The following is a 24,937-nucleotide window of genomic DNA, read 5'->3' as shown; positions in this document are numbered from 1 at the left end:
GATGAATGTGGAGGTGAAAGAGGAAGAGCCATTACTGCCCAGTGTCTGCAGGACAGGAGGACCATTATATTCTGGGATAACAGCTGGCCTGATTACATTCAGTCTGAGATAGTTAGCGCAAAGATAATGCACGTGTGTTTCAGTAATTAAAGCGTAAACCACAGGCTCCATAAACACCTAACCTGATTAGAATTTAAATGTGGTATCAGTGGGATAGCACATTTAATTTTTATCTAACTGAATTCAAATCCGTTCAAACTCAAACACAAAGTCTAAATAGAAGTGGATTTCACGATTCTTTTTATATGCTTTGGCAGAAAAGTCAAGCGAGAAGTCATCGAGAACTAATACAAATGGATGGAAAGGACAACGAGGACGCCGAGTACGAGAACACTGAGAGCGAAATGCATGAAACAACGTAAAGTTGAAGGCAGAGAGATAAAAGGAGAACAGAGAGAGGGAGCAGAGAGACACAGTAAAGGAGCTCAGGAGACAGAAAAAGAATCAAAAAGACTCAGAGACCACAGAAGTCATTTTTACTCTCCAAACATCTTAAAATGCACATATAGATCAAGGAAATCCATTTTTCCTTCTGTACACACTAGTGCACCCCTGCTAATTTCAGATGCACCCCAAGTCTCTTTTTTTTTTTTCCAGAAAAAGGGTTGATGGTCCCTCTGTTGTCGTCAGGTTGTGCAGAACCATGCTAAAAAAACAAAAAAACAACAACCCATAAATAAAATCTTAGAATGTGAGGTTCATTTACACTCATTGTCAGGATCTGTCGGCCTTTTTTTCCTTGGGGAGAGGGACTAAAGGACTATGTCATGATCCAAGCAGCCAGGAACACACAGGCACAAATGTAATCTTTAAAAAAATGGGTTTTATTAGACCCCCAAAAAGGACAAGATGATTACAAAAATTCAAAATAACAAAAATAAAGTTTTTAAGAACCAAGTGGGCCCATAAAAGAGGTTACCTTAACAGAACGCTACTCAAAAGTCACTTAACAAAAACGTAACTCAACAAACTAACCTGCCCAAATGAGAAACAGCTCCACTTATATAGCAAATGAATAAACCATTATATACACCAAAGGTGAAAACTGAAGAGATAACAGCTAACCATCATTCAAGAAGAACCCCATTCCCCCTGCATGATCACAATAGATGGTCCAGTCCACTTTATTGGCTTCTTCATTTAAACCAGCTCCACCCTCAGCCTCCTCTTTCAGCCAAACCAGGAAGGACTGGAGCGGAGGTCAGGTAACTCAGAAAGAGCAGAAATATAATCAATATAACATACCTATATAAAATAACAAACAATGCAAAGCAAAGTCTATGCCACCATTTGGGCTATAGCTTAGTGCTGTCATGCATTACAGGTAAACTCAAAATATCAAATTAGTTAACTTATGATCACAGAAGCTTTAGAGCATAACGTAAACATAAGACAAAAGACCAAATGAATATTATTAAGTATCTCAATTGTGTGGTTGCATGCAGCACATACAAGGACTAAACCTTTTAAATAACAATAACTCTGGTATGGAGGAATGTAATCACCTCAATATTAACAATATTATCCACTTTTATATGACATCTACAGTGTCTGAGGGCTACATAGAAGAATCAAAGTTTGAGAACTTCTGGAAATTTTGAGTCCTTGACAACACCAACCTCTGTAAAACCGTATATAAGACTTATAAGATGTTTTTATTTCACTGACTTGCTGTGGAACAAGGACAATTGTACATTTAATAATGATTTTCTTTTCCCTGTGCTGTTTATTCTACCAAAAAAGAAAATCAATAATGTGTGGTTTGGACTGTTTCATTTGAAACAGTTGTTGGCTGTTTGCTTTTAGCCTGTGATTGACAATAGCTTATGTGATTAGATTTGTTTCTTAGCAACAATAAAAGGACACTGCTGGTGCTTTTGCCTGTGTAAGGTTGTGAGGATACTGTGAGAGTCGTGCTCATCCGTACGTCTTTCCTCTTGGCTTCCATCACGTTCTTCTCGCACCGCGAACACCTTGTACGAAGTAACTAATTCCCTTCAGATTGGAAATTCCATTAGCACTCCTTACCCCTTCTCCCTCTCCTTATCTGTCAGTGTTCCTCTCTCTGTCTCCCAGCGTTCATTCTGCTCCACTCTAAATAAACCTCATCAATCCACTGCAACAACAAATTCGCTACAGTCTTCAGAGGCGGTGAACATCATGCTCCGCTGCACCTCAGACGCCCCTCCGATCGAGCCTGGAGGTGAGAATTCTGGCACATTTCGGTCGAGTAAAACAATTCTCAGACTCGGGCCGAGAAACTGCAATTCAAGGCTGTTCGTTGGACAGTGGGAAAACAAACTTTGTACCACCAGCTCCTTTAGAGGGTAACATTATTATTTTGTATTGGATTTTGTAAAAACAAGAACATCTGGAAACCAGAGTTGGTCGTCCACACGACTGCTAAAATTAAACTGTTATTCTAACATGTGGCCTTTCACTGATGTCTCCCTAACCTCGACATATGAGATAGAAAATCGAAGAGGAAACTTGGTGTGATTGCATGGAAAACAACCCAGCAGTTGCTTTATATACTTTTGCAACATTGAGAAGAGTTTGTTAAATTTCGACCCTTCACTGGCTTTGCGGTTGTTTTTCTTGGCTTCTCTTCATCGGCTCCCTGTTTAATCCAGAATCGAATTTAAAATCCTTCCCCTCGCATACAAGGTCTCGAATAATGGGAATAAGGGAAGCACAGTAGTAGTAAAAACATGACGGGCTATAATTTTATAAATTCAATCCTGTCTCAAAGATGCTCGTAGGCTAACTTTGTTTATATCAATACACTAAAGCAGCACAGTGCATGCCCCAAATCCTCACATTAATTCTTTTTGCACATACATTGCTAACAATTAGCAAATCAGACATGAGACTTCCATCTAATATGATCACTATTTTGATGATAAAGTTGTTAGCAGCCATGCATGAGAAGCACTATATTGTGAATTTATTACTGAACCCTCTGTTTCTTTGGTTTTATGAATATTAGATACTTTTGTATCCCCAAGCCTGATAAATGTTTGTCTAAAAGGATCCAGCTCAAAATAATAAGAGCTAGAATATCAACAAGGGCACATTGGGACCAAGAACTATGCACTCCTATTAGTTCAGCCTCAGTGTTGTCTTAGGTTCCCACTAGGTCAGGAAAAGCCAACAATAAAATCAGAGCCGCTGGTTTACAGTCACGTAAAAGATGATTTAGGTAAAATCAATAGAAGTCGTTTAAAGAAAACCAAGAACTAGCATGATAAAAAAACAACTACACAAATAAATACAAACAATAAAAATTTAATTATGATTAGGCAAAACAGTCTGTGGCAATCTTTGTTCTGCCGTTACATGAAGACTTACATGAACTTTGGACACGTTTAATTGCATATATAATAAACCAACCTGACCAACCAGACAGCACTGCTGCCAGTCCCACTGAACCACTGGATGAGGTTTTTTTCTCTTGAGCTCATTCGGGGGTTGGAATGGTGGCGGGAGAGTACGAAACAACTTTGTCAGACTGCAGTTAGTGTCTCTGTCGCTACCCGATCCGTACCGGAAACCCGATCGGTACCCCGCATGCGCAAATCTTACGTCACTTCCTCTCTTTGCCAACATTGCGACATTCAATATATTTGAATGATACAGTTAGCGCCCAGTTAGCTCCTAGCATTACTCAACAGCTCTGCCTCCTTTTCGACTACCGGGACATTTAAACAATGGATAATCCGTATACAAACAAATTCATGCTTTTCTCCTCAACAGAGAGCGTCCCCCGATTGAACAACAGCGCCGTAAAATAAGAAGAATAGCGCCTAATTACAGACTTAATAATATTGACTTAGCAATGTGTCGCGTGAAGATTCAGCAGCCAGATTAAGTGTTTACTGACAATTGACAGTGATAGCCGACATCATCATCACTATTCCAGTCAATCCTCTCCACACAGACAAGCATAAACACACTCGACTATCACTAAATCAAATTTAACACACGTTTGTAATGACGCCAATTCAGTTTACAATAGGGTTCATTCGCTCGGTCAGCAGGTGGCAGTATCCTCGTACACTGGGGAGTAAACTGCCATTAAACGAACAGAAGAAGAAGAAAACCGCTGCACATGCGCAGTACGGATCGGGGAGTCCCGATCCGTAACTATCTTTTTATTTTTCGTTTTTGTCTACATTGTACTGAAATGCTTCATTATTGCAAACATTTTAAGATATACTTATTATTCTTAACAGATACTCTGACCCATAACTATCGTAAAACGGTACGACCGGAAGTAGACACCTTTCGCGCATGCGGGGTACCGATCGGGTTTCCGGTACGGATCGGGTAGCGACAGTCTCATTTACGGAGCCCTGCAGGGGACATGGGAGGAAAAAAAAATTAAGACGAACTTTTGCGAGATCTCGCAAAACAAACTCGGGATCTCGCAAAAGTTTTAGCCGCATTCTTCGGAGGCCGCCAGCTCGAAGCCGACCGGGAGGTCGAGGCACGATGTGCCGAGAAAGCGGTGTTCCTCCCGGCTGTAGTAGGTCTCGACCTCCCGTTAGCTTCGAGCTAGTGGGTGTCAGATCTCCGAAAACGATGTCTTGTAAACCGAGCAGGTATCTGACGTTTACACAACTACATTCACGCCTCAAAATATCTTAAAAGTGTATTTTGTGACCCAGAAAGAGTAATATTACAACTAAGTAGCTGCCGCCATTGTTGGAATTCAACTTTTGCGAGATCCCGAGTTTGTTTTGCGAGATCCCGCAAAAGTCCGTCTTAATTTTTTTTTTCTCCCATGTCCCCTGCGAGGCTCCGTACTCATTTAATAGTTAGTGTTTTTTTGTTTTGTTTTTACTCACATTTTTCTTTTGCTTTCACTTCTTAGTTCAGTTTAGATACAAAAAAAATGGATAGTTTGCCATATCACAGTAAAATACGGCATAACTGATGCATTTAAATATGACTCATGTGGGTCATTTGTGAGTGTTCTTATGGGAAGATTTGGGAGTGGCACCCCTCTAGCGATTTTAATGACAGCTAAATTGTTATGCTTAGCATGAGCAGGGACACCAGGGAGCAGCAAACAAAAAACAGCCTTTTTTCCAGCAGTCAAAGAGGAAGTTCAGCTCTTCTATTACTACGGGGTGTTTATTTCCAGGGGAGTGATGGAAATTGTGTTAATTTGCAGGTGTGCTTGACAGAGACTGAACCTGGCAGTTATAGCTATAAAATGTCAAAAGAAAGAAAGAAAACAAAACATACCACATATATATTTTGTGGATGATGAAACACATTTTAAAGATACATACAATTATTTAGCAAAACAAAAAGAACTCACTGTTGTGGTAGTAATGCCACTAATGGAAGCAACACTCCCCGCTCATGGAGCTGCAATATTTGAAAATGTCTTTTGTAATACTCATTAGCATTCACTTCATGCAGCAAGGAAATAGAGATAAAGGGAGAAAGGGAGAGGCAGAGAGCATAAACAAAGACTGAATAGGCAAATTGGAAGCGGAATAGTTTAGCAAATTAGGTGACAATGAGTGCTTCACCCATCACCGGGCCTCAAGGCTCCCCTGCTGTTTGCTCGAAGTCGTTTAAAAGAAAAGAAAAACATGTCATAATGATAATAAGCTGCTTGGAAATGAAGGGAAAGCATTTAAGGTCCTGCGTCGTTGTCTCTCAAAACTCAAAACAACTTTGAGCCAGTTGCACCTCAAGTGATTTATATAATCTTAGGTGAAGAGGTTATAGGTATACAATAGCCAGGTGATTATTTAAATCAATTGTTGTTGTTATTGTTTTATTAAGGGGGGGGGGGTGTATTTATCTGTATGCAAAATAATCACATTAGCATTACTAAGCAGTTATGTCATTACATGCATTACATAATTTCTTTAATTATGTTGTGCATTCACTCTTTCAGTACAAAAAATGATTTTAATAGATTCGATCCATCCCATCCAAGGGTGGATCTTTCCACTGTGTCCTTAACCAAACAAAGCTAAAAGCTTTATGTGCAAGGTGATGTTAAACCTGAGTTATCCAAGCTTCATCTTCAGGTAACGAAAACAGTGATGAGCAGCTCAGCTTGTAGCATTAAAGCCTCGATTCCTGCACATTTTCTTTTTCAGCTTTTCACAGTTCCTGTGTGTTTCCCTATGAGGAATTGTGTCCATGTGTTGGATTGTAGCCTAAGGTTAGTTGTTAACTGATAATTATGTGACTGTATCTGAGGCCATGTCAGCAGGTACTAAATATTTTTTAAATAATGGGTGATATAATTTTTAAATGTACTTTTCTTTATATGTAATCCTCTAAAGTTACTTTTTATGAAAACAATCATTTTTATGCATTAAAAGTTTGAATGCTCTGTGCTGTTATGTAACTGACAAAGTTCCAGTACAAGTATACACAGCCAGACATGGCCAACATAAATAGCCCACACAGTCACATTTGTATTAGATAAGGCTCTGTGGGTGGGAGGGGCTGCCATAATGTCACTGCAGCTGGTGGATCATCTTCTAAGGTTAAAATGTCCACTGCTCTGGGTGACTTTAATCTGCCCTGGTGCTGCTGGAATGCAGCAAGCCTCATCTCTGCCCGACCTAATCTTCAGTGTAATCCACAGACCGACTGCTTTCCCAGCACTATCCTCTGCACCCACCACATGAGCTATTTGGAAGCATTAAAAAAAGCAGAGAAACTGTCAAAGGCGCTGGCTTTGTCTCGTACTGCAGAGTAAACCAGTGCTTTTTAGATTTAGCTGGCCTGAAAACTCACTGGATTTTTCTGTCTTAAAATCAGATGCCACTGAGGACACGCATAAAGCCATCGTCTGAGACACCCAGATGGGACTTGAGCACTGGCTTAGGAGGCAAACGCCTTATCTTTTAGGCCACTGGGGCTAATAATACATATATAGCAGACTTTTGTTTATTATGCCATTACAGATGTCGTTTCTTAAACTTAACCAAGACTATAGGACTTGACACATGTTTATGCTCAGTGTTGGGGAGTAACGGAATACATGTACCGCCGTTACGTATTTAAAATACAAAATATGAGTAACTGTATTCCGTTACAGTTACCGTTTAAAAAGGTGGTATTTAGAATACAGTTACTTTGTTGAAATAAATGGATTACACGGCGGTACTTCCCTGTTTCATATTGTGGCGGGTCAGGACTGTTTGGGTTTTGTTTGACAGCTACGTTCTGTTGTTCCAGGCGGCGTTACGGTTGCCATGGTTACAGGGTGACGCTCTCTCTCTGTGTTTCCTGGGTGAGAGAGGCCTTTTTGTCGTTGTTGTGCTAAGCTAACAGGCAGAATGCTACCGGTATAGCCCTAAAGAATGTAGCATCATAGGCAGTGTAGTCCGTGCTGCAGGGAGAATGGACTGCCATACACGTTATGTGTCTGTGAGCGAGGGAGGGAGAAAAAGGAAAAGTACGAGCTGTCATCGAGCAGAAACGGGAGCTGGAAGCATGTAAATATAATAATAACCACTGCAGCCAAGAAGAGAGCCTGACGAGCCCAGTTGTAAGTAAGCTATTAAGACTCGACTGTACACCGTGTTCGTGTTTTCCTCCAAAAACAATAAGTTCTGTTGGAGCAGCCTTTCAACGCCTCTCTCTGTCCCTCGCAAGCAACAAAGTAAAGCTATTTTTCGGCTACGAGCCCAACACAGAACCCACCGTATTAGCCAGAGGTCCCTTTACTACGGTTCGGAGCCGCGGACCTTCAGTAACAGTAATAAATCACAGCAATAGTACATTCATGTAGTTGTAAACAGCATGATAATATATTAAGTAATCCAAAGTATTCAGAATACGTTACTCTCATTGAGTAACGTAACGGAATACGTTACAGAATACATTTTGGGGCATGTATTCTGTAATCTGTAATGGAATACATTTTAAAAGTAACCTTCCCAACACTGTTTATGCTAGAGCGAGTTTTAATGTCAACTGGGAGGGCGGAGGGCAAGTTTTGGTTTGACTGTGAACTGAAATCAGCTGAAAGAAGCCGAAGATTTTACCTGTGTACACAAACTTTTAGGTCAATTATTTTATACTCTTACAATATCATATGTTTCATGTTAGAGAGTAAAATGGTGAAAAATGATCAAGACTAATAGATGGCCTCTTTTTAAAAATTTCAGAGTTCAGTCTCCGCTGAACTTATTTTATTTGTAAAATAGTTGGTACAGCCCTTGACCTCAAAATTCTGCTGGACTCTCAGATGGCTCAGCCTCTATAAACTCTCAGTCTGACACAGACTGCACTGTATTTTATTGTATTGTATTTTATTGCTCATCCAAAGCCACGACTGTGAGGTGTGGCTCATAAATGAAAAATGTGAACGCTGAAACAAATCAAACAGACAAGGCCGACTATTATCAGCAATTTGAATCAAATGTGAAACCCTCCACCAAAGTGAGGACAGGCAAGGAATTACATATTTAGGAGAGTCACGGCAACTCTCGAGCCGCAGAGGTGCTCGCGTGGCTTCACGAGAGCGATATTTTTATTTGGAAAAGCGGCTCAAGGTTTATCAGTGTGTACGGTGGTTTTAAACTGATACACGCTCAAACTTTAATGGATTAGTCTCACTCATTAAACTGTCTGTCCGCTCTACTTACCAAAATACACGTTTATCTTCGGAACAGGAGAGAAGGTTATCAAGCTCAGTGTAAATAATTTTACCTGTGGCACTGCTGCTTTATGGTGACGTTCAAGGTGAGAGAAAATTGAAATTTTAATGAATTAGTTCCACTTGTTTCGTTGTGGCGCTTTATGGATGTGGGTCAAATGGGGGTTATCGGGATGATAGTCTCGTGGCGTGAAGACAAAAAGGTGAGGGAGAGCTGAGAAGTAACAAACTGAAACTTTGCTTTTATAACCTCACAACTAGGGATGGGTATTGATAAGATTTTCACGATTCCGATTCCATTTTCGATTTTGTTTAACGATTCGATTCTTTATCGATTCTTTTTAAAAAAGGAGAACACTAAGGTCGATTAGCTTAGAACTTTGTTTTACATCTTCTCTTTGAACAAGACAGAAATTTAGGAGTAACATGGCCTTACAAACCCAGCATGAGATCTTAAGAGATCCAGCCTACGGCTCTTCAATGGGGTGTCACAGGGTCCCCAGGGAAAAAAAATTGTAAATGTAAAATAATAAATATTCTTCTGTAGCAATAACAAAGTATAACATAAATTATTCTGTAGCAATTACACAAGAATATCCAGTAATGTCCCTGCCCTACAATTAAACACATTCACTTACTGAAAATCATCTGCTGTGGCAAATGGGTTCAAACCTTTTACCACAAACTGAGTCACTGCTCGGGGACATTCGTCTATCCTGGCCTGAAAGGAGACGCTACCGGTAGACTGCAGTGAGAACTGCCAGCATCTGAGCCAGACTCTCTGTCTCATCATGGTCACCTAAACGCACAGTAATAGCAGGTTTTGTAAGAAGGCAGATCTCGCTAACATAATATGCACTGTTAGTTGATTATTTACCTGCCGTATTAACGGGAGAGGATGTGCAAACGTTACCACTGCTGCTGGGTTGAGATTCACGAGTCCGGAGCGGAATTAAAAACACGACATTCATTTAAGGTCATCGTGTGTTTTGTGAGCAAATACTTTTGCATATTTGTAGTGTTTCCTCCCTTAAATGAAATATCTACTTTGCAAGTATTGCAAGTTGCCCTGTTGTCATCCGTTCTCGTAAAGTATAATCAAACTTTTGAGCATTTGAGCCGCTTAGGCGCCGTGTTTCCTGCCAGGTAAATGACGCTCCGCAACGTGGTGACGTCATTTGGGGCGACTGGAATCGATAACGGAATCGTTTGCAAAAATGGCAAACAATTCCAAGGAATTGAAACAGTGGGAACCGGTTCTCAACAAGAACCGGTTTTCGATACCCATCCCTACTCACAACATCTGATAAGATGAAGCGATTCGAAGCTGCGATCGCACACCCAATGAAACTCCCAGTACCTGCTTTCCAGATGGACAAAGGGCAGAACAATGAAAGGAAAGTGTCTCCTGCTGTGTCTCTACAGTTCTTCTCCTCTAAGCAGAAAGCTCCACAAAGAGAGGGAATTGCGACAAATGTAATCTGGGAGAAGATTGAGCTGCTTTTTAAAGTCAGCACCGTCTCACAATGAAACGCAGCACGCCGCGGCGAGGTGTCTGCAGCTCCCAGGGGAGTTATGGACATCAAGCAAACAGCAGTTGAGTTGTAGCTGTCAGGGATATGAAGGTCAGCTGCGCTTTCCTTTTTATGCGTCCATCACCTAAATGCACATTTTCATACACCAGTTAACGTCACTCAGAAAATAGTGCGCTGTCAGTTCTGCGATCTGGTGACTTAAAGGTTCGTTTTATTTTAGCTGGGAGGGGAACTGAGCCGTACGTCGTTAAATGAGGGAAACCTTTAAAACAAAGCCTTAGTGGAGTCCGGGTGCTGTTAACAGTTTTTACAGACTCGATCGGCTAAAAGTTTAATCTTTTTATGCATCTTTATTCAGATAAAAATAAAACTGAGACATGCTATGAAGTTTCAATCTGAAGTCTCCAAACCTCATGTTTGATAACGTGCCTTCTTCTGTCCCCTTGTTGGAATCTGAAATTCCCGATCCATCCAATATTTTGAACATTACAAGAAAGAGGTCAAGAAGTCACCTGAAAAAAAATCTAGGTCGATCATACGGCTGTGGCCAGTGTGCTTCATCACTCTAAAGCTTTTGTTTTTATTAAGTCTCAGAAAGTATGAGATTAAATGAGAGGGAGCAGAGTTTATTTCTCTTAAATTGTCTTGCTATTGATTTTTTCTATTTTCCGGGTTTCTATAAGAAATTAGGCACAGCAGCACAATCACCTGCACAACGACATAATCAACTTACCGGGGAAAGAGAGCCGTTCGATGAAGCCCATATTTCCAAAGAGTTGATTTTACAAGGTTTATGATTAGTTCAGTAATGGAGTGCATTTTCACTACGGACCAAAAGCAACAAAAACAAAGCCCACTCTACAAAGCCCTGGAGATCTGTGTTGAGTCTGACTTCTAAATGTACTCTTCCCATCTCCTTCCCGACTTTTCATCCTTTCTCTCCGTCTGTCTCTGCAGTTTTGGAGGTTTGTGATGCAGATCTCGCCTCCTGCGCCCCCCCTGCCCCTGAGTTATCAGTCATTTGTGTTCTAGGAGCAGCCCTGGTCTGGCTCCAAGTGGTGGCAGCTCGCCCTTTATGGCAGCACAGAACCCAGCCAGGTTACACACCACTGAAAAATCAACATGAGGGTGAACAAACAGCGAGACGTGTTAATATCTGTTTACACAAAACTGTTCGAGTATTTGATGTAACAAAAGAGAAAAAACTTCCTCTTCATTCACCCAACTCATCTATTTTTACATAGCTAATGAATATAAACATATATCAGATCCACTTTGAGGGTTTTTTTGCAGGTTTAGTTCCTGTTGGGTTTTTTTTAACCTTTAATTAAATTAACAGCATTGATTGCTATAAAAAAAAATCATGTACTTTTAAATGTGTTATTTGGACTGCTGCTATTAGAAAACATAATTTTAATTTTTGTGTTGAACATTTAGAGCAAGTTGACATTTTGTAAAAATCTGTGAAAGGACGAAAACTATATAAACAAAGAGCCTGATAGAATCGGATGTTTCCAGTCTTACTGACTATTCAAAGCACTTTGAACTACAGTCTACATTAAACATGTTTTTATCTACCTCACACGGTTATACATGGCTCATTCAGGACATAACTGCTGTTGGGCAGGTTACTTTGACGAAGTAATTAGTTATAGTTACTAGTTACTACTTCAACAAAGTAACTGAGTTAGTAACTGAGTTACAATGTTACTAAAGTAACTAATTACCAGGAAAACAAACTATTGTGTTACTTTAAAATATGTTTAAATATGTAACTTAGATCCCCTCTTAATGGAACTTTACTAAAATACTAAAATATCAATTACTAAACAAAGGAGAATAGCAAAACAAATAATAATCATGTGCTAACCTATAACCAACATGTAACTAAAATTAGAAATAACTACAACACAGGTTGTCTTTCTGCTTTGGTTCTTCACTGGGTGCCAGCCTTCTGTGAGGAAGGACAGAAGGAGCTGTTTATGAGGACCTGGACAACAGGAAACAAAAACAAGCCACAAACAATAACAAGGCTGAAGCCGTCACAACACCAGTGCTCTATTTTTGTAGTCTACATGTCCTACCCTGCACATCCTGGGCTGGGAGACGACCCAAACAGCTACAGGGCAAACATGCAAACTCCACAAAGAAAGGCATCGGCAAACCAGGAACCGTGTTGCTGTGAGGCGAGAGCCCTAACCCACAGGGTCACAGTTTAAATAAGCTTCCTGGCTGACAGCAGTCATATTTGACTATAAAGACATAAGGACAGTTTAATTTTGTATTATTCAGAGTTGCAAAACTGCCAAAAAGGCACAAGCGAGTACTGGAGATGATGTGGCTGACAAGCCAGAAAATGACTCATTCTAATTACATTTTCTACAGCTCGAATAAACTCAACAACCTGTAGGTGAGTGATTGATACACTGCTCCACTAATGCATTCTGAAAATTTTACAACAGTCTTTAGACTATATGAAAACAGACAGGGAAACACCTACAGAAGCACATTAATCCCGTTTAATCACAGGAATAATATTCTTTTATGAAGCTCACAGAGAATACAGAGTGTTGTTGATGGAAATGATTGAACTAATTTCACGGGGGAAATTGCAGGTTTGACACAGATAGCACTTTGAGGCATTTAATTTGGTTATTAGAATTTCTAATAGCTCTCGCTCATACACACATTTTTCACTGTGAACTACTCGCCGCGCACAATTGTGTAGATGCGTCCTTTCTAGTCGAGCATCGGCACCCATTGTGTTCAAGTCCCATTGTCAGATTTGACACATGATGAAATGAGTATTACAGCACTGAAAGGGAGAGGACCCCGCTGACAATAACCACCGCTGCGGTGTGACAATAATGAGGGATAATGGAGAATTGAGCTCACCGTCCTGCTGTGTTCTGACCTGACAAGTGACTGTGAGGGACAAAGACTAAAAACCATGGTGGAAAAACACTGAACGGTTAACATTTCACCTGATTCTCCAAGAAGGCTGACAGACTGACCTGATCCAAGTCCAGTGATAAAAAGCAGAGAGGAACACAATGACAGTATCAGTGTGCACATATCACAGAGTCACAGGTGAATTGGCCACACTGAGTGATTTTTCTTTCTGTGCGTTATGAGAGCTTTTCAGAGTCCACTCCGAATGTGTGTTCATCAACAATAGGTGTAACCGTTCAATGAAAATCTGAATCAGTGGCGCATGATACAAACACAGTCAGCTTCATGCACTATTGTTTCCATACCTTCCGCAATTTTTTTTTCAAAGATTTATTTATTGCTTTTCCAACAACATTTTAACCAACAGGAAGAGAGAGCTCAAATAAAATAAAGGAGGAAATTAATAAAAAATTTGAGTGTATAATAGTAATGTATGTACATCGTATATGAACAGTGTTAGGGAAACACATAGATATAGTTATACATACTCTCCCATGTAGATCATTCAGATATTATTACAGGGGAAAAAAAAGAAAAAATATAGATCTATACATATATCTATCTATATATATATAGATAGATAGATAGATAGCTATATATATATATGGCTATATATAGATAGATAGCTATATATATATATGGCTATATATAGATAGATAGCTATATATATATATGGCTATATATAGATAGATAGCTATATATATATATGGCTATATATAGATAGATAGCTATATATATATATGGCTATATATAGATAGATAGCTATATATATATATGGCTATATATAGATAGATAGCTATATATATATATGGCTATATATAGATAGATAGCTATATATATATGGCTATATATATATATATATATATATATATATAGCTATATATATAGCTATATATATAGCTATATATATATAGATATATATAGATATAGATATATATATAGCTATATATATAGCTATATATATATAGATATATATAGATATAGATATATATATATATAGATATATATATATATGGCTATATATATCTATATATATAGATATATATATCTATATATATGTATATATATATATACATATATACATACATATATATACATATATATATAGATATATAGATATATAGCTATATATATATATAGATATAGAGATAGATATATATATAGATATAGATAAATAAAACAAAGCAAAACAAAACAACCCCCCCCCCCCAAAAAAAAAAAAAAACAACAAAAAAACAAGGGTTAACAGATAGTGCTCCAGGAAAAAACAGGTATACCATAGTGAGACATTAGGTTTAAGTGCATTATTCCAGGGCTTCGGTCTGAAGTTTAGTCCAAGGGTGTCAAGTTAGTTAGAGAGGCATCCGAACTAGCGGTTGCAACGATAAGCTGTGTCCTCTTCAGTTCCAGTCCTTCTGCATTTACTCATCCTGAACCGGTGATGCTATCTTGAGCTTCACCACTATTGGTGAGTCAGACCTTCGCAGGTGAATGCACTTATCATGAAGTGCTTGTTTACACTTATTAGAGTCACCTGTGTGTAAGTAAACGTGCATTAAGTTGCATTAGTAAGTGCGAGGCTTTATCATTAGCATAAGAAACACTCCTGTCTTGACTGCATTAATGAAACGTTACCCCCCTTTTCTTCATAAGAAGCTGTTAAACGGAATTATATTTGTGTTATGAAGAGCGTGCAAGCTCAAACGTAATCACAAGCAAACAATTTCACTTCACAGGTGCAGGTATTCATTCCCATTCGTGCAATTAAAATCCTTGTGCGTGAATTCAACAACCCGCACGTGTAGAACTCATTAGCCAAAGAAGCAGAAAGTACAAAGAGGCCATCGCTCAGACAAGAGTCTCCACTTGATGAAGGCTGCAGCAGATTCAAGCAGCTCTCACATGCAGGTCTGCTCTCAAAGCTGATTTCTGTTCACTCAAATTAATCAGACTTTTGATATTATGAAAGCAGAAGCCCACGGGAAGAAGACCCCTAATGTGACTGGTCACTTTCAGTGCAGTGACGCTACAACATCTGTGATTGATGCGTTCAGGCTACATCAGCAACATGTTTTATATCATATTTATTTACAATTTAAAGGCAGAAATTTCAGAATTTGCTTTTGAATCCTCTGGTTTTTCAGATTTCTCCAGCATTAAAATATTCCACAGATTGTTGCCACTACTTCCTCTAATACACAGCAACAAAGAACTGTTATTACAACAACCACAACAACAATCTTTATTTATAGAGCACATTTAAAAACCAGCGGTATACCAAAGTGCTTTACATAAGAGACAGAGAAGTAACACGAGTATTATAAGGCCTTAGCAAAGTATCAAATATACTCACAGGTCATTGCCACTAATAAACAGGGGTAATATAAAATGCATATCAAAATAAAAACATAAGCCATAAAAAAAATATGTATAAGAAAAAATAGAGTAAGTCTAAAAGTCAGGTGCGAGCATTAACAAGCAGGAAAGGCGAGATTAAACAAATAGGTTTTTAACCGTGATTTAAAAGATTGGATGGAATCAGACGCCCAGATCACAATCGGAAAGTTATTCCACAACTCTGGTGTAGCCAGGGCAAACGCCCGGTCACCTCTAGACTTCAGCCGAGATCTAGGCTTCATCAAGAGTAACTGAGTAGATGATCTTAATGCTCTGGCAGGAACATACGATTTAAGGAGTTCACTAAGGTAGCTCGGTGCTGTGTTGTTGGTAATTTTAAACGTAAGCAGCAGTATTTTAAATTGTTAATTCATCAAACTTCCTATTCCAAGTTGTAATCACAGTAAAATGAACTCATCAGCAACAGTTTGTTTAGCATCACCACTTTGAAAATGACCGGTCACATTAGAACTCTGGCCTCCTTCAGTGTGACTGTTGCGGATTCACTGCAGATCTCCACATGCAGACTCTCTTTTACACACCTGGTCTGTTTACACAGGAGGACTGTTATTGCAGTGTGCACCTGTGCCTGTGAAATAACATTTTTTGCTTATGATTACGTTCCATCTCACATGAAACCTTTGACACAAATATAGTTCCCTCGGGGTAACAACTACTGGCTAACAGCTAGTGTTGGGAAGGTTACTTTTAAAATGTATTCCATTACAGAATACAGAATACATGCCCCAAAATGTATTCTGTAACGTATTCCGTTACGTTACTCAATGAGAGTAACGTATTCTGAATACTTTGGATTACTTAATATATTATCATGCTGTTTACAACTACATGAATGTACTATTGCTGTGATTTATTACTGTTACTGAAGGTCCGCGGCTCCGAACCGTAGTAAAGGGACCTCTGGCTAATACGGTGGGTTCTGTGTCGGGCTCGTAGCCGAAAACTAGCTTTACTTTGTTGTCTGGGTCAACTTTGCTAGCGGCTCCGAACCTTTGCTTAGCAGCCTTTGCTAAGGCTGCTCCAACAGAACTTATTGTTTTGGAGGAAAACACGAACACGGTGTACAGTCGAGTCTTAATAGCTTACTTGCAACTGGGCTCGTCAGGCTCTCTTCTTGGCTGCAGTGGTTATTATTATATTTACATGCTTCCAGCTCGTACTTTTCCTTTTTCTCCCTCCCTCGTTCACAGACACATAACGGGTATGGCAGTCCATTCTCCCTGCAGCACGGACTACACTGCCCATGATGCTACATTCTTTAGAGCTATACCGGTAGCATTCTGCCTATTAGCTTAGCACAACAACAACAAAAAGGCCTCTCTCACCCAGGAAACACGCAGAGAGAGAGCGTCACCTTGTAACCATGGCAACCGTAACGCTGCCACCTGGAACAACAGAACGTAGCTGTCAAACAAAACCCAAACAGTCCTGACCCGCCACAATATGAAACAGGGAAGTACCGCCGTGTAATCCATTTATTTCAACAAAGTAACTGTATTCTAAATACCACCTTTTTAAACTGTAACTGTAACGGAATACAGTTACTCATATTTTGTATTTTAAATACGTAACGGCGGTACATGTATTCCGTTACTCCACAACACTGCTAACAGTTCATTGTTTCACTTTTAAACATGAACACAGTTCAGAATCTGACTGAATGTAAACCTGGGGCATTTGTACTGAACTATTTCGCTACTTTCTGCTTCACTTCCCTCTCTTCTTTTCCTTCACTCTCCAACCAGTAGCAGCAGATGCCCCAAGAGCTGAGTTGTTTTAGAGGTTGTGCTCATTCACACAGAATTGTTTGTTGGAGTTTTCTCTATAATATTGTAGATTCTCTAAATTAAAATACCTTAAAGTAACTAGCAGCTATTTAAGTTGCACTGAATTGACATGTTTAGATGATATGTGGAAGGTTTTTCCATACATTTACATTTGGAAGAGAGGCTGTCAGGTTGGTACCCAAATGCATGGCACTGAGGCAAGGATCAAACCTATATTCTGGCTACAAAATACTAATCTACCTCAAACCTAAAATGCAGAGTAACAAAGGAAGCTAAAAATCAAACTGAATGCTTGAATAATTATTTAATCGTCCAAAAATATAAAAATCCTCAGTGCAAGAGTCAGATATATCTGTGACGACCCACTCCACCCTTTCCTTTCAGCCTGTTGTGTGGCAGGTCTCATCTGCAGGCATGGACAGGTGGTGTGGCTTGTTTCCAGTCAGTGAGACCGACAACACCTGAGCCCAGTGTGCCAGTGCTCAGCTGCTGCGTGACTCTCCTGCCTGGGACCTTTTTGGAGTTTGGGGCTGTTTTGGTTTAGTTTTCTGCACTAAACAACGTTGCATACACCATTTCTGTCCCTGATTGTACTGATTACATACAGAATGGTTTATTTAAGTTCTGACCTTGCACTCGTGTGCATTTCCCTCGTTGTCGTGGCTGTGCGGCACGGTTGGTGACACTATGAAAGAGGCAAAAAGAAAATAAGCAAAGAGGAAAAAGCAAAGAAGGGAAGAAAAAAAGGATAATGTGCTCAAACTCATGACGAAAACCCCTGCCTGCTGTCATAAAATAGCCTATAAATAAAACTCCAGTATCCCTCTTTTAAGCATCATCTGCTCTCTGCATGTTATTTCACGCCATGTCGTGTGACTGCACTCAAACACAATCCTGTACTCAAAGCAGTTTGCACTAAAATTGCATGTTATACATATATAAACCCATGAAAATCAAAACATTACATCCAATAGCATCAATAATTGGAAATCAGTTGCTTTCACATTTGGAATACTGAAAACTCCCTAAAGTTCATGCATGGGTTTGTTTTTCTAAAGAGAAAAAAAGAAAATATATCAAATAAATGAAAAATTGTGTTTTCTGTCATGTTAAAAAGATGTCAAATATGTGTTTCTCAAATATACATCACATCAAAAAGAGGGTTTCATCAACATACTTCTCCTTATCATGCAGAGACAGAGAGGTTTCTTATGAAGAAAAAGGGGGAAAAAAACACTTTAAAATAACTGATGGGTTTCATCACCAAATGCTGCACTTCAATTTAGGTAGAAACGCACTGCTCAGGACTTAATAGTTCAGAACAGCAGACGATTGTGTCTTTGAAATGTAACTATTTTGCGACTAAAGCATCCCACTTTGCAAATCACTTCAATCCCCCTGCCACACGGAGTTTCATTTTCACGGCAAAAATCATTTTGTCTGAGCAGGCGTCTCATTTCAGATGGTGAATTTCACTGTGAAATGAGGCTTTTCAGAGGAACAATTCGCTGTTTGCTGTGATTACACTTGAATGTCAAACACTTGCGGGAGCTACCCGAGTACTGCGTACCCAGTATGGAAATAAAAACCCAAGGAAAAAAAAGGTATGATATGTGATGATATTTTACTGATTAGACTGAAAATCACAAAAACAAAGGACAAATATTTTTTGACATATAATTTTTACACTGAGGGGGGGGGGGGGGGGGGGGGGGGGGTTATCTGGAGAGAAACATCAGGAAGAATTTGACCACCTAAGATGACTCACTTGTGTAAAATAAATAGGTACTTGCTCTGTTAAATGTTATACTCTCTGTCCATATCTGTTTTTAAATGATGTGAGTGTACACACACACACACACACAAAGGGATGCAGGGATGCTTTAAAAAATAATGTTGGGACTCTAGTGTGTGGAATTACCTTTGTTTGACTGTAAAATCTTTATGAAACTATCCCATTTTTTTTTTCATTTTAAAATAAAGTCAAAGGAACGAGCTCATCTGTCGTCTTCACAGATCGCAGAAGGAGGTACTACATACAGTTCCTGCAATACTGCAAACCTCTTTGAAACCCACCTCGGCCACAGCTCATTGTTTCATGTTGCACATAATCAAACCAATGTGATATGTGTTGTTACTAATGCCTGCTCTGCTGTGTGAAGGGGACTTTTTAAAGTGCTCTTCTATAAGCGCTCCATGTACGCACATGGGAGGTTTCAGAATAGAGCCCTATAGCCAAATGTAATGACAATGGTAGTAATAGAGGACTTGACCGAAATAAGTATAACACACGTGTTCGTGGCCATACCTTTTCCACGTATCGGAGCAATAGGTTCTTCTAAACAGCTTAAATAATAATAATAATAATGGATTGGATTTATATAGCGCTTTTCAAGGCACCCAAAGCTCTTTACAATGCCATTATTCATTCACTCTCACACACTGGTGGAAGCAAGCTACAGTTGTAGCCACAGCTGCCCTGGGGCAGACTGACAGAAGTGAGGCTGCCATATCGCGCCATCGGCCCCTCTGGCCAACACCAGTAGGCGGTAGGGTAAAGTGTCTTGCCCAAGGACACAACGACCAGGACAGAGAGCCCAGGGATCGAACCGGCAACCTTCCGGTTACAGATACACTTCCCAACCCCCTGAGCCACGGTCGCCCCAAAAATGAACTACAGTATTTTTGTGGATTTGGATGCAGTCTCTCTGTCTCTTCATCTAATCCAGACTAGCCCATGGGTAAAGTCGGGGCGGTGTTGGGTCCAGACAACGTGTTGCAAGTCACTTTGTTCCTTTCGTCATTGAAGCTCCTTCTTAATATCGTAGTATGTTTGGAATCTTGCTTCAAAGTTAATCTGGGAATCTAAGTATTATTTGTAGTGGTACGTGGCAGCAGCTGCAGTGACAGATTATAACAGGAGATGGTAATGTGGCGTGTTACCAACTTTTGCTGTTAACTATTCATTTTGTTTCCTCCCAGCTTGTTGAGTGGGTTACCGGCAGAACCCACAGTTTGCTGTAAATTTTTTATTTTCCTAACGTGAGCACATTTGTCTTACTTTGTTTTGACAAATAAAAAGAAAAAACAGCAGCTCAAATACTTCAAACAGTTAGTGTTTGTCTTTGAAGTATTTAGACTATTTTGCATTCAGAGAAAAGTTAAGCCGAGAGGATGTGGAGATCTCTCCACTTTTTCTTTACTTATCTTTATTTGTACCTCCACTCTCCATCTTTGGCCCCTTTTTTTTCCCCCTCTCTCTGTGTGTCTCTGCACCAGGCATAATTAATCGCCCACAGACTGCTGTTTACGCTGTCTGATGGTTTCAACAGAAGGAAGCTTCTCTTAGGCAAAACTTTCTACCTCAGCAGAATCAAAAACACTCCTAAAAGAAGAGAAGAAGAGTTTATTTCCCGATGAGTCCTACAGGGGGTCGGTTGGGGAAACATACACCCGCATTTAGGAATTTTCACAGACTTTGAATGTGCTTTATTTTTCTTTTCATTTAATTAGCACATTTCCATATGTGCATATAGCATATAGCATATAGTTAGGGCTGGACCAGGTGACCCTGAATCCTCCCTTAGTTATGCTGCAATAGACGTAGGCTGCCAGGGGATTCCCATGATGCATTGAGTTTTTCCTTTCCAGTCACCTTTCTCACTCACTATGAGTTAATAGACCTCTCTGCATTGAATCATATCTGTTATTAACCTCTGTCTCTCTTCCACAGCATGTCTTTTATCCTGTCTTCCTTCTCTCACCCCAACCAATCACAGCAGATGGCCCCGCCCCTCACTGAGCCTGGTTCTGCCGGAGGTTTCTTCCTGTTAAAAGGGAGTTTTTCCTTCCCACTGTCGCCAAAGTGCTTGCTCATAGGGGGTCATATGAGTGTTGGGTTTTTCTCTGTATCTATGAAGCGCCTTGAGGCGACTTTTGTTGTGATTTGGCGCTATATAAATAAAATTGAATTGAATTGAATTGAATATGTAGAAAATATTTTTCTCTCTACATTTACTTGGCTATTTAATAAAAAGAGAAGGATTACATGATGTATGTTTCTTTTTCCATCTTTGTGATTACATCTGTGTTTTTAGCTGACATACTCCCACTGACGCGTTATATAGATTCAAGTTTCCTTCATCAGCATCTGTTTAAATGTATTGTTCTGAAGTCATTTAATGGTGAAAATAAATTGTACTTTGCTTGATTATATACAGCAACGCTGCTGTTGAAACTTCTTTTCTGTCACAGTTTTGGATTTTGCTGTGTTTCTGTGATTCATCATATTAGGGAAGCATGATAGCCCATAGTATATATGTTACCTGTTATGCCAAGTGAATCAACTGAAAGGGATATATTTAACCTCATTAGCAACTATTAGCTTAGTATATTGGTTAATTCTATTTAAAGCTCTATTTAAAATATGTTTAGATTACCTAACTGTTTATTCACTACATTTAGCTATTATGCTCTAGCACAGCGGTCCCCAACCTTCTTTGCGTCACGGACCGGTTTATTCCCGACAATATTTTCACGGACCGGCCTTTAAGGTGTCGCGGATAAATACAACAAAATAAAACTAGTACCAGTACTGAAAAAAGTAAGATTTATTCATAACACATGTGAAAAGACCCAGGAAAACTGAGTTAACGATAAAAACGATAACAAAATAACGCTGAAAACCGATAAAAACCCTGAAAACCAGACATTTCACAACTGAGCCTCAACTCTCACGGACCAGTACCGGTCCGAGGCCCGGGGGTTGGGGACTGCTGCTCTAGCATACAATTTCAATTGTTTCTGTTTTTTTGGACATAGTATGTATTTATTTATTTATTTATTTATTTATCACCTAGCTATTTCAACTTGTATTCCATTACTGACCCATTTAAGTTTTCTTTTTTGGCCTTCTACTAGTTAACCATTTCTTTTATGTAACTGTTTTCTTTCTTCTCTAAAAGCTTCCCCTAAAGACCATTTGGAAGTCACTTCATTGATGTTGTGGCATCATAATGTTCTGATGCATCTCCTACAATTGAATTTGGTGTTTATATCCAGAATTGTACAAATCTTGTGCTCAGTGGAAATAAAGGAAATCCCATAAATCAAATTCTGCTTATTCCAGTTCAATCATAATTAACATTTGATGTTTATATGGAACATAGTGAAAAATGTCATGACAAATACTAACGTTGATGAGCCGTTATTTGTCGCTGCAATGTTACACGTACATGTTACATGCAGTAAAAATTGGACCCCTTCCAACCATATATACAAACGAGGCTAATCAAGAGCAGCTGTGTCCTGGCGAGAGAGGAGAGTGAGAGAGACAGAGGGGGTAGGAGTGGCAAGAGAGGAGGAGGCGGCGAGAGCGGGCAAACACCCCACCCACACACTCCCACAGCCTCACAGGATGTAACATCCACCCCCCCCCCCCCCCTCCATTCCATTCACGCTCTACCAAAACAACAACAACACCTTATTGTGAGCTGTGTGACAGTGCATCAGCTACTATATTGTTAGTACCTGTCTTGTGTTTGATCACCAGATTATAATCCTGGGCCAGCAGTGCCCAGTGCATCAGTCGCTGGTTGCGGTTGTACATCCGGTTCAGAAAAACGAGGGGATTGTGATCTGTGAACACGGTCACAGGGGAAGAGCTGGAGCCCACATACACTGCGAAATGCTGCAGAGCCAGAAGCAGAGCTAAGGCTTCCTTCTCTATGGTAGAGTAGTTCAGCTGATGGCGTTTGAACTTTGCAGAGAAATAACAGACCGGATGGCACACACCCTCCTCATCATCCTGCAGTAGAACAGCCCCGGCTCCGGTGGCACTGCCATCGACCTCTAGCTCAAGGTCGAGAGAAGTTAGGAGCCGCCAAGACAGGGGTGCTGCACAGGAGGGATTTTGCCGAGTCAAAAGCATGCTGGCACTCAACTGACCAATCAAAAGGCACCTTTGGGCTACACAGTTTGGTTAGCGGAGTCACGACCACAGAAAAGTTCTTACAGAAACACCGGTAATATCCGGTCATAACTAGGAACTAGGAACTGGCTTAGTTCCCGTCTGGTGGTTGGAATCGGGTAGTCCAGGATTGCAGCAATCTTCGCCTCCAGTGGGCGGACCTGTCCAAACCCCACCTGCTTACCTAGGTAAGTGACTGTTGCCTTACCAAACTCACATTTAGCGAGATTGAGGGTCAACGAGGCCTCGGCTAGCTGCTGTAACAGTGTCGTCAGGAGGGACATGATCTGCCCACGTGTCTGTGTATAGCACTACATCATCTAGATACACCGGTATCTGTCTGTGAGTCGTTCGGTACCGGGCCGCGAGAGTTGAGGCTCAGGTGAGAAATGTATGGTTTTCAAGATTTTTATCGGTTTTCAGCGTTATTTTGTTATTGTTTTTATCGTTTACTCGGTTTTCCTGGGTCTTTTCACGTGTGTTATGAATAAATCTTCTTTTTTTCGGTACCCGTACTAGTTTTATTTTGTTGTATTTATCCGCGACACCTTAACCCTTTAAGACCTACCATAGAACCAAGTCCGCCAGAGCTGATATTATATTTTTACATGCTGTGGTGCCATTTTTGGGAGCATTTCAAGTTGCTATACATCTATACAACCATTACAGCCTAAATTTTAATAATATGTCTGCATTAAGTGCATAGTAATTACATAAATTGCAAAAAAGTGCAATAAACTACAAAAAAATTGAAAATCGTTTTTGTTTTTTTAACATATATTTCTAGTTAGAGAAATTTAAGAGGCTTATCCCTCAAAACTGTAAATACAAAAAAGTTGCACAAAATAGTTTCCCACCACAGGAAATTTATTTTGAGTGTCTTCATAGTTTTATTTTTGAAATACACCAATTTTTATAAACTGAAGGAAAAACAAAAATAAATATTATAATGCAAATTTGCAAAAAAGCAGCATATGCATCAAAATAAACTATTTCCAGCAGTGCAATATGAGTCCTAAGCATCCCAGAAACGACACAGAAAGTCATAAAGTCAAACATAACTTTTATAAACACCAGTATAGGCTCATGAGGCCTTGATGATAAAAAAATAATAATAATTTCCGCGAAAAGGACGTCACTTCCGGTTTCGGGCAGGTCATGGCGGACATGCGAAAGTTCGCGCTGACGTCTATTCCCAAGTAGGAAGTGTTACAAACAGCTGATCGGATCGGCAAAGCGTGTTACTGGAATATTATGTTTTTGTTGCTGCAAGTGCTTTTTATGCAGTTTTTGCAAAGCTATATGTGGAAGGAAACTGTGACCGAGGACAAGCTGATGGCATAAGATGTAAGTACAACTCCTCAGGTTTCATATGCAAAAAAAATTATTGTGCTAGCTTATGTGGTTGCAAAGCTACCGGGATTTAAAAATATGCAAAACAGAGCGTGCTGCTCTGACCGGTTTTAAAGGGTTAAAGGCCGGTCCGTGAAAATATTGTCGGGCATAAACCGGTCCGTGGCGCAAAAAAGGTTGGAGACCGCTGTTGTATAATCAGATAATCCCGGTAAGA

At 39.8% G+C, this 24,937-nt stretch overlaps 1 protein-coding gene and 1 long non-coding RNA gene across 3 annotated transcripts in view; both read left to right on the top strand.

Moving 5' to 3' along the window:
• The window catches only part of LOC146510471 (polypeptide N-acetylgalactosaminyltransferase 10-like), a 344,244-nt gene extending 322,857 nt beyond the window's left edge, over nt 1-21,387 (top strand). The window contains exon 13 of the mRNA XM_085175786.1: nt 21,133-21,387. The gene's annotated coding sequence lies outside the window, so the exon portion shown is untranslated. The remainder of the gene's footprint in view (nt 1-21,132) is intronic.
• Nucleotides 666-11,273, top strand: LOC146510472 (uncharacterized). 2 transcript variants are annotated; one of them, XR_014876542.1, is made up of 3 exons: nt 666-2,036; nt 2,137-2,263; nt 11,200-11,273. It is a non-coding gene; the product is annotated as an uncharacterized LOC146510472 (long non-coding RNA). The 2 variants fall into 2 exon arrangements; XR_014876541.1 differs by having other exon boundaries at nt 666-2,043.
• Nucleotides 21,388-24,937: the final 3,550 nt, after the last annotated feature.

Source organism: Neolamprologus multifasciatus, chromosome 10 (genome assembly GCF_963576455.1).
Source record: "Neolamprologus multifasciatus chromosome 10, fNeoMul1.2, whole genome shotgun sequence".
NCBI classification, from domain to species: domain Eukaryota; kingdom Metazoa; phylum Chordata; class Actinopteri; order Cichliformes; family Cichlidae; genus Neolamprologus; species Neolamprologus multifasciatus.
This window is presented reverse-complemented; position numbering and strand designations above follow the sequence as displayed.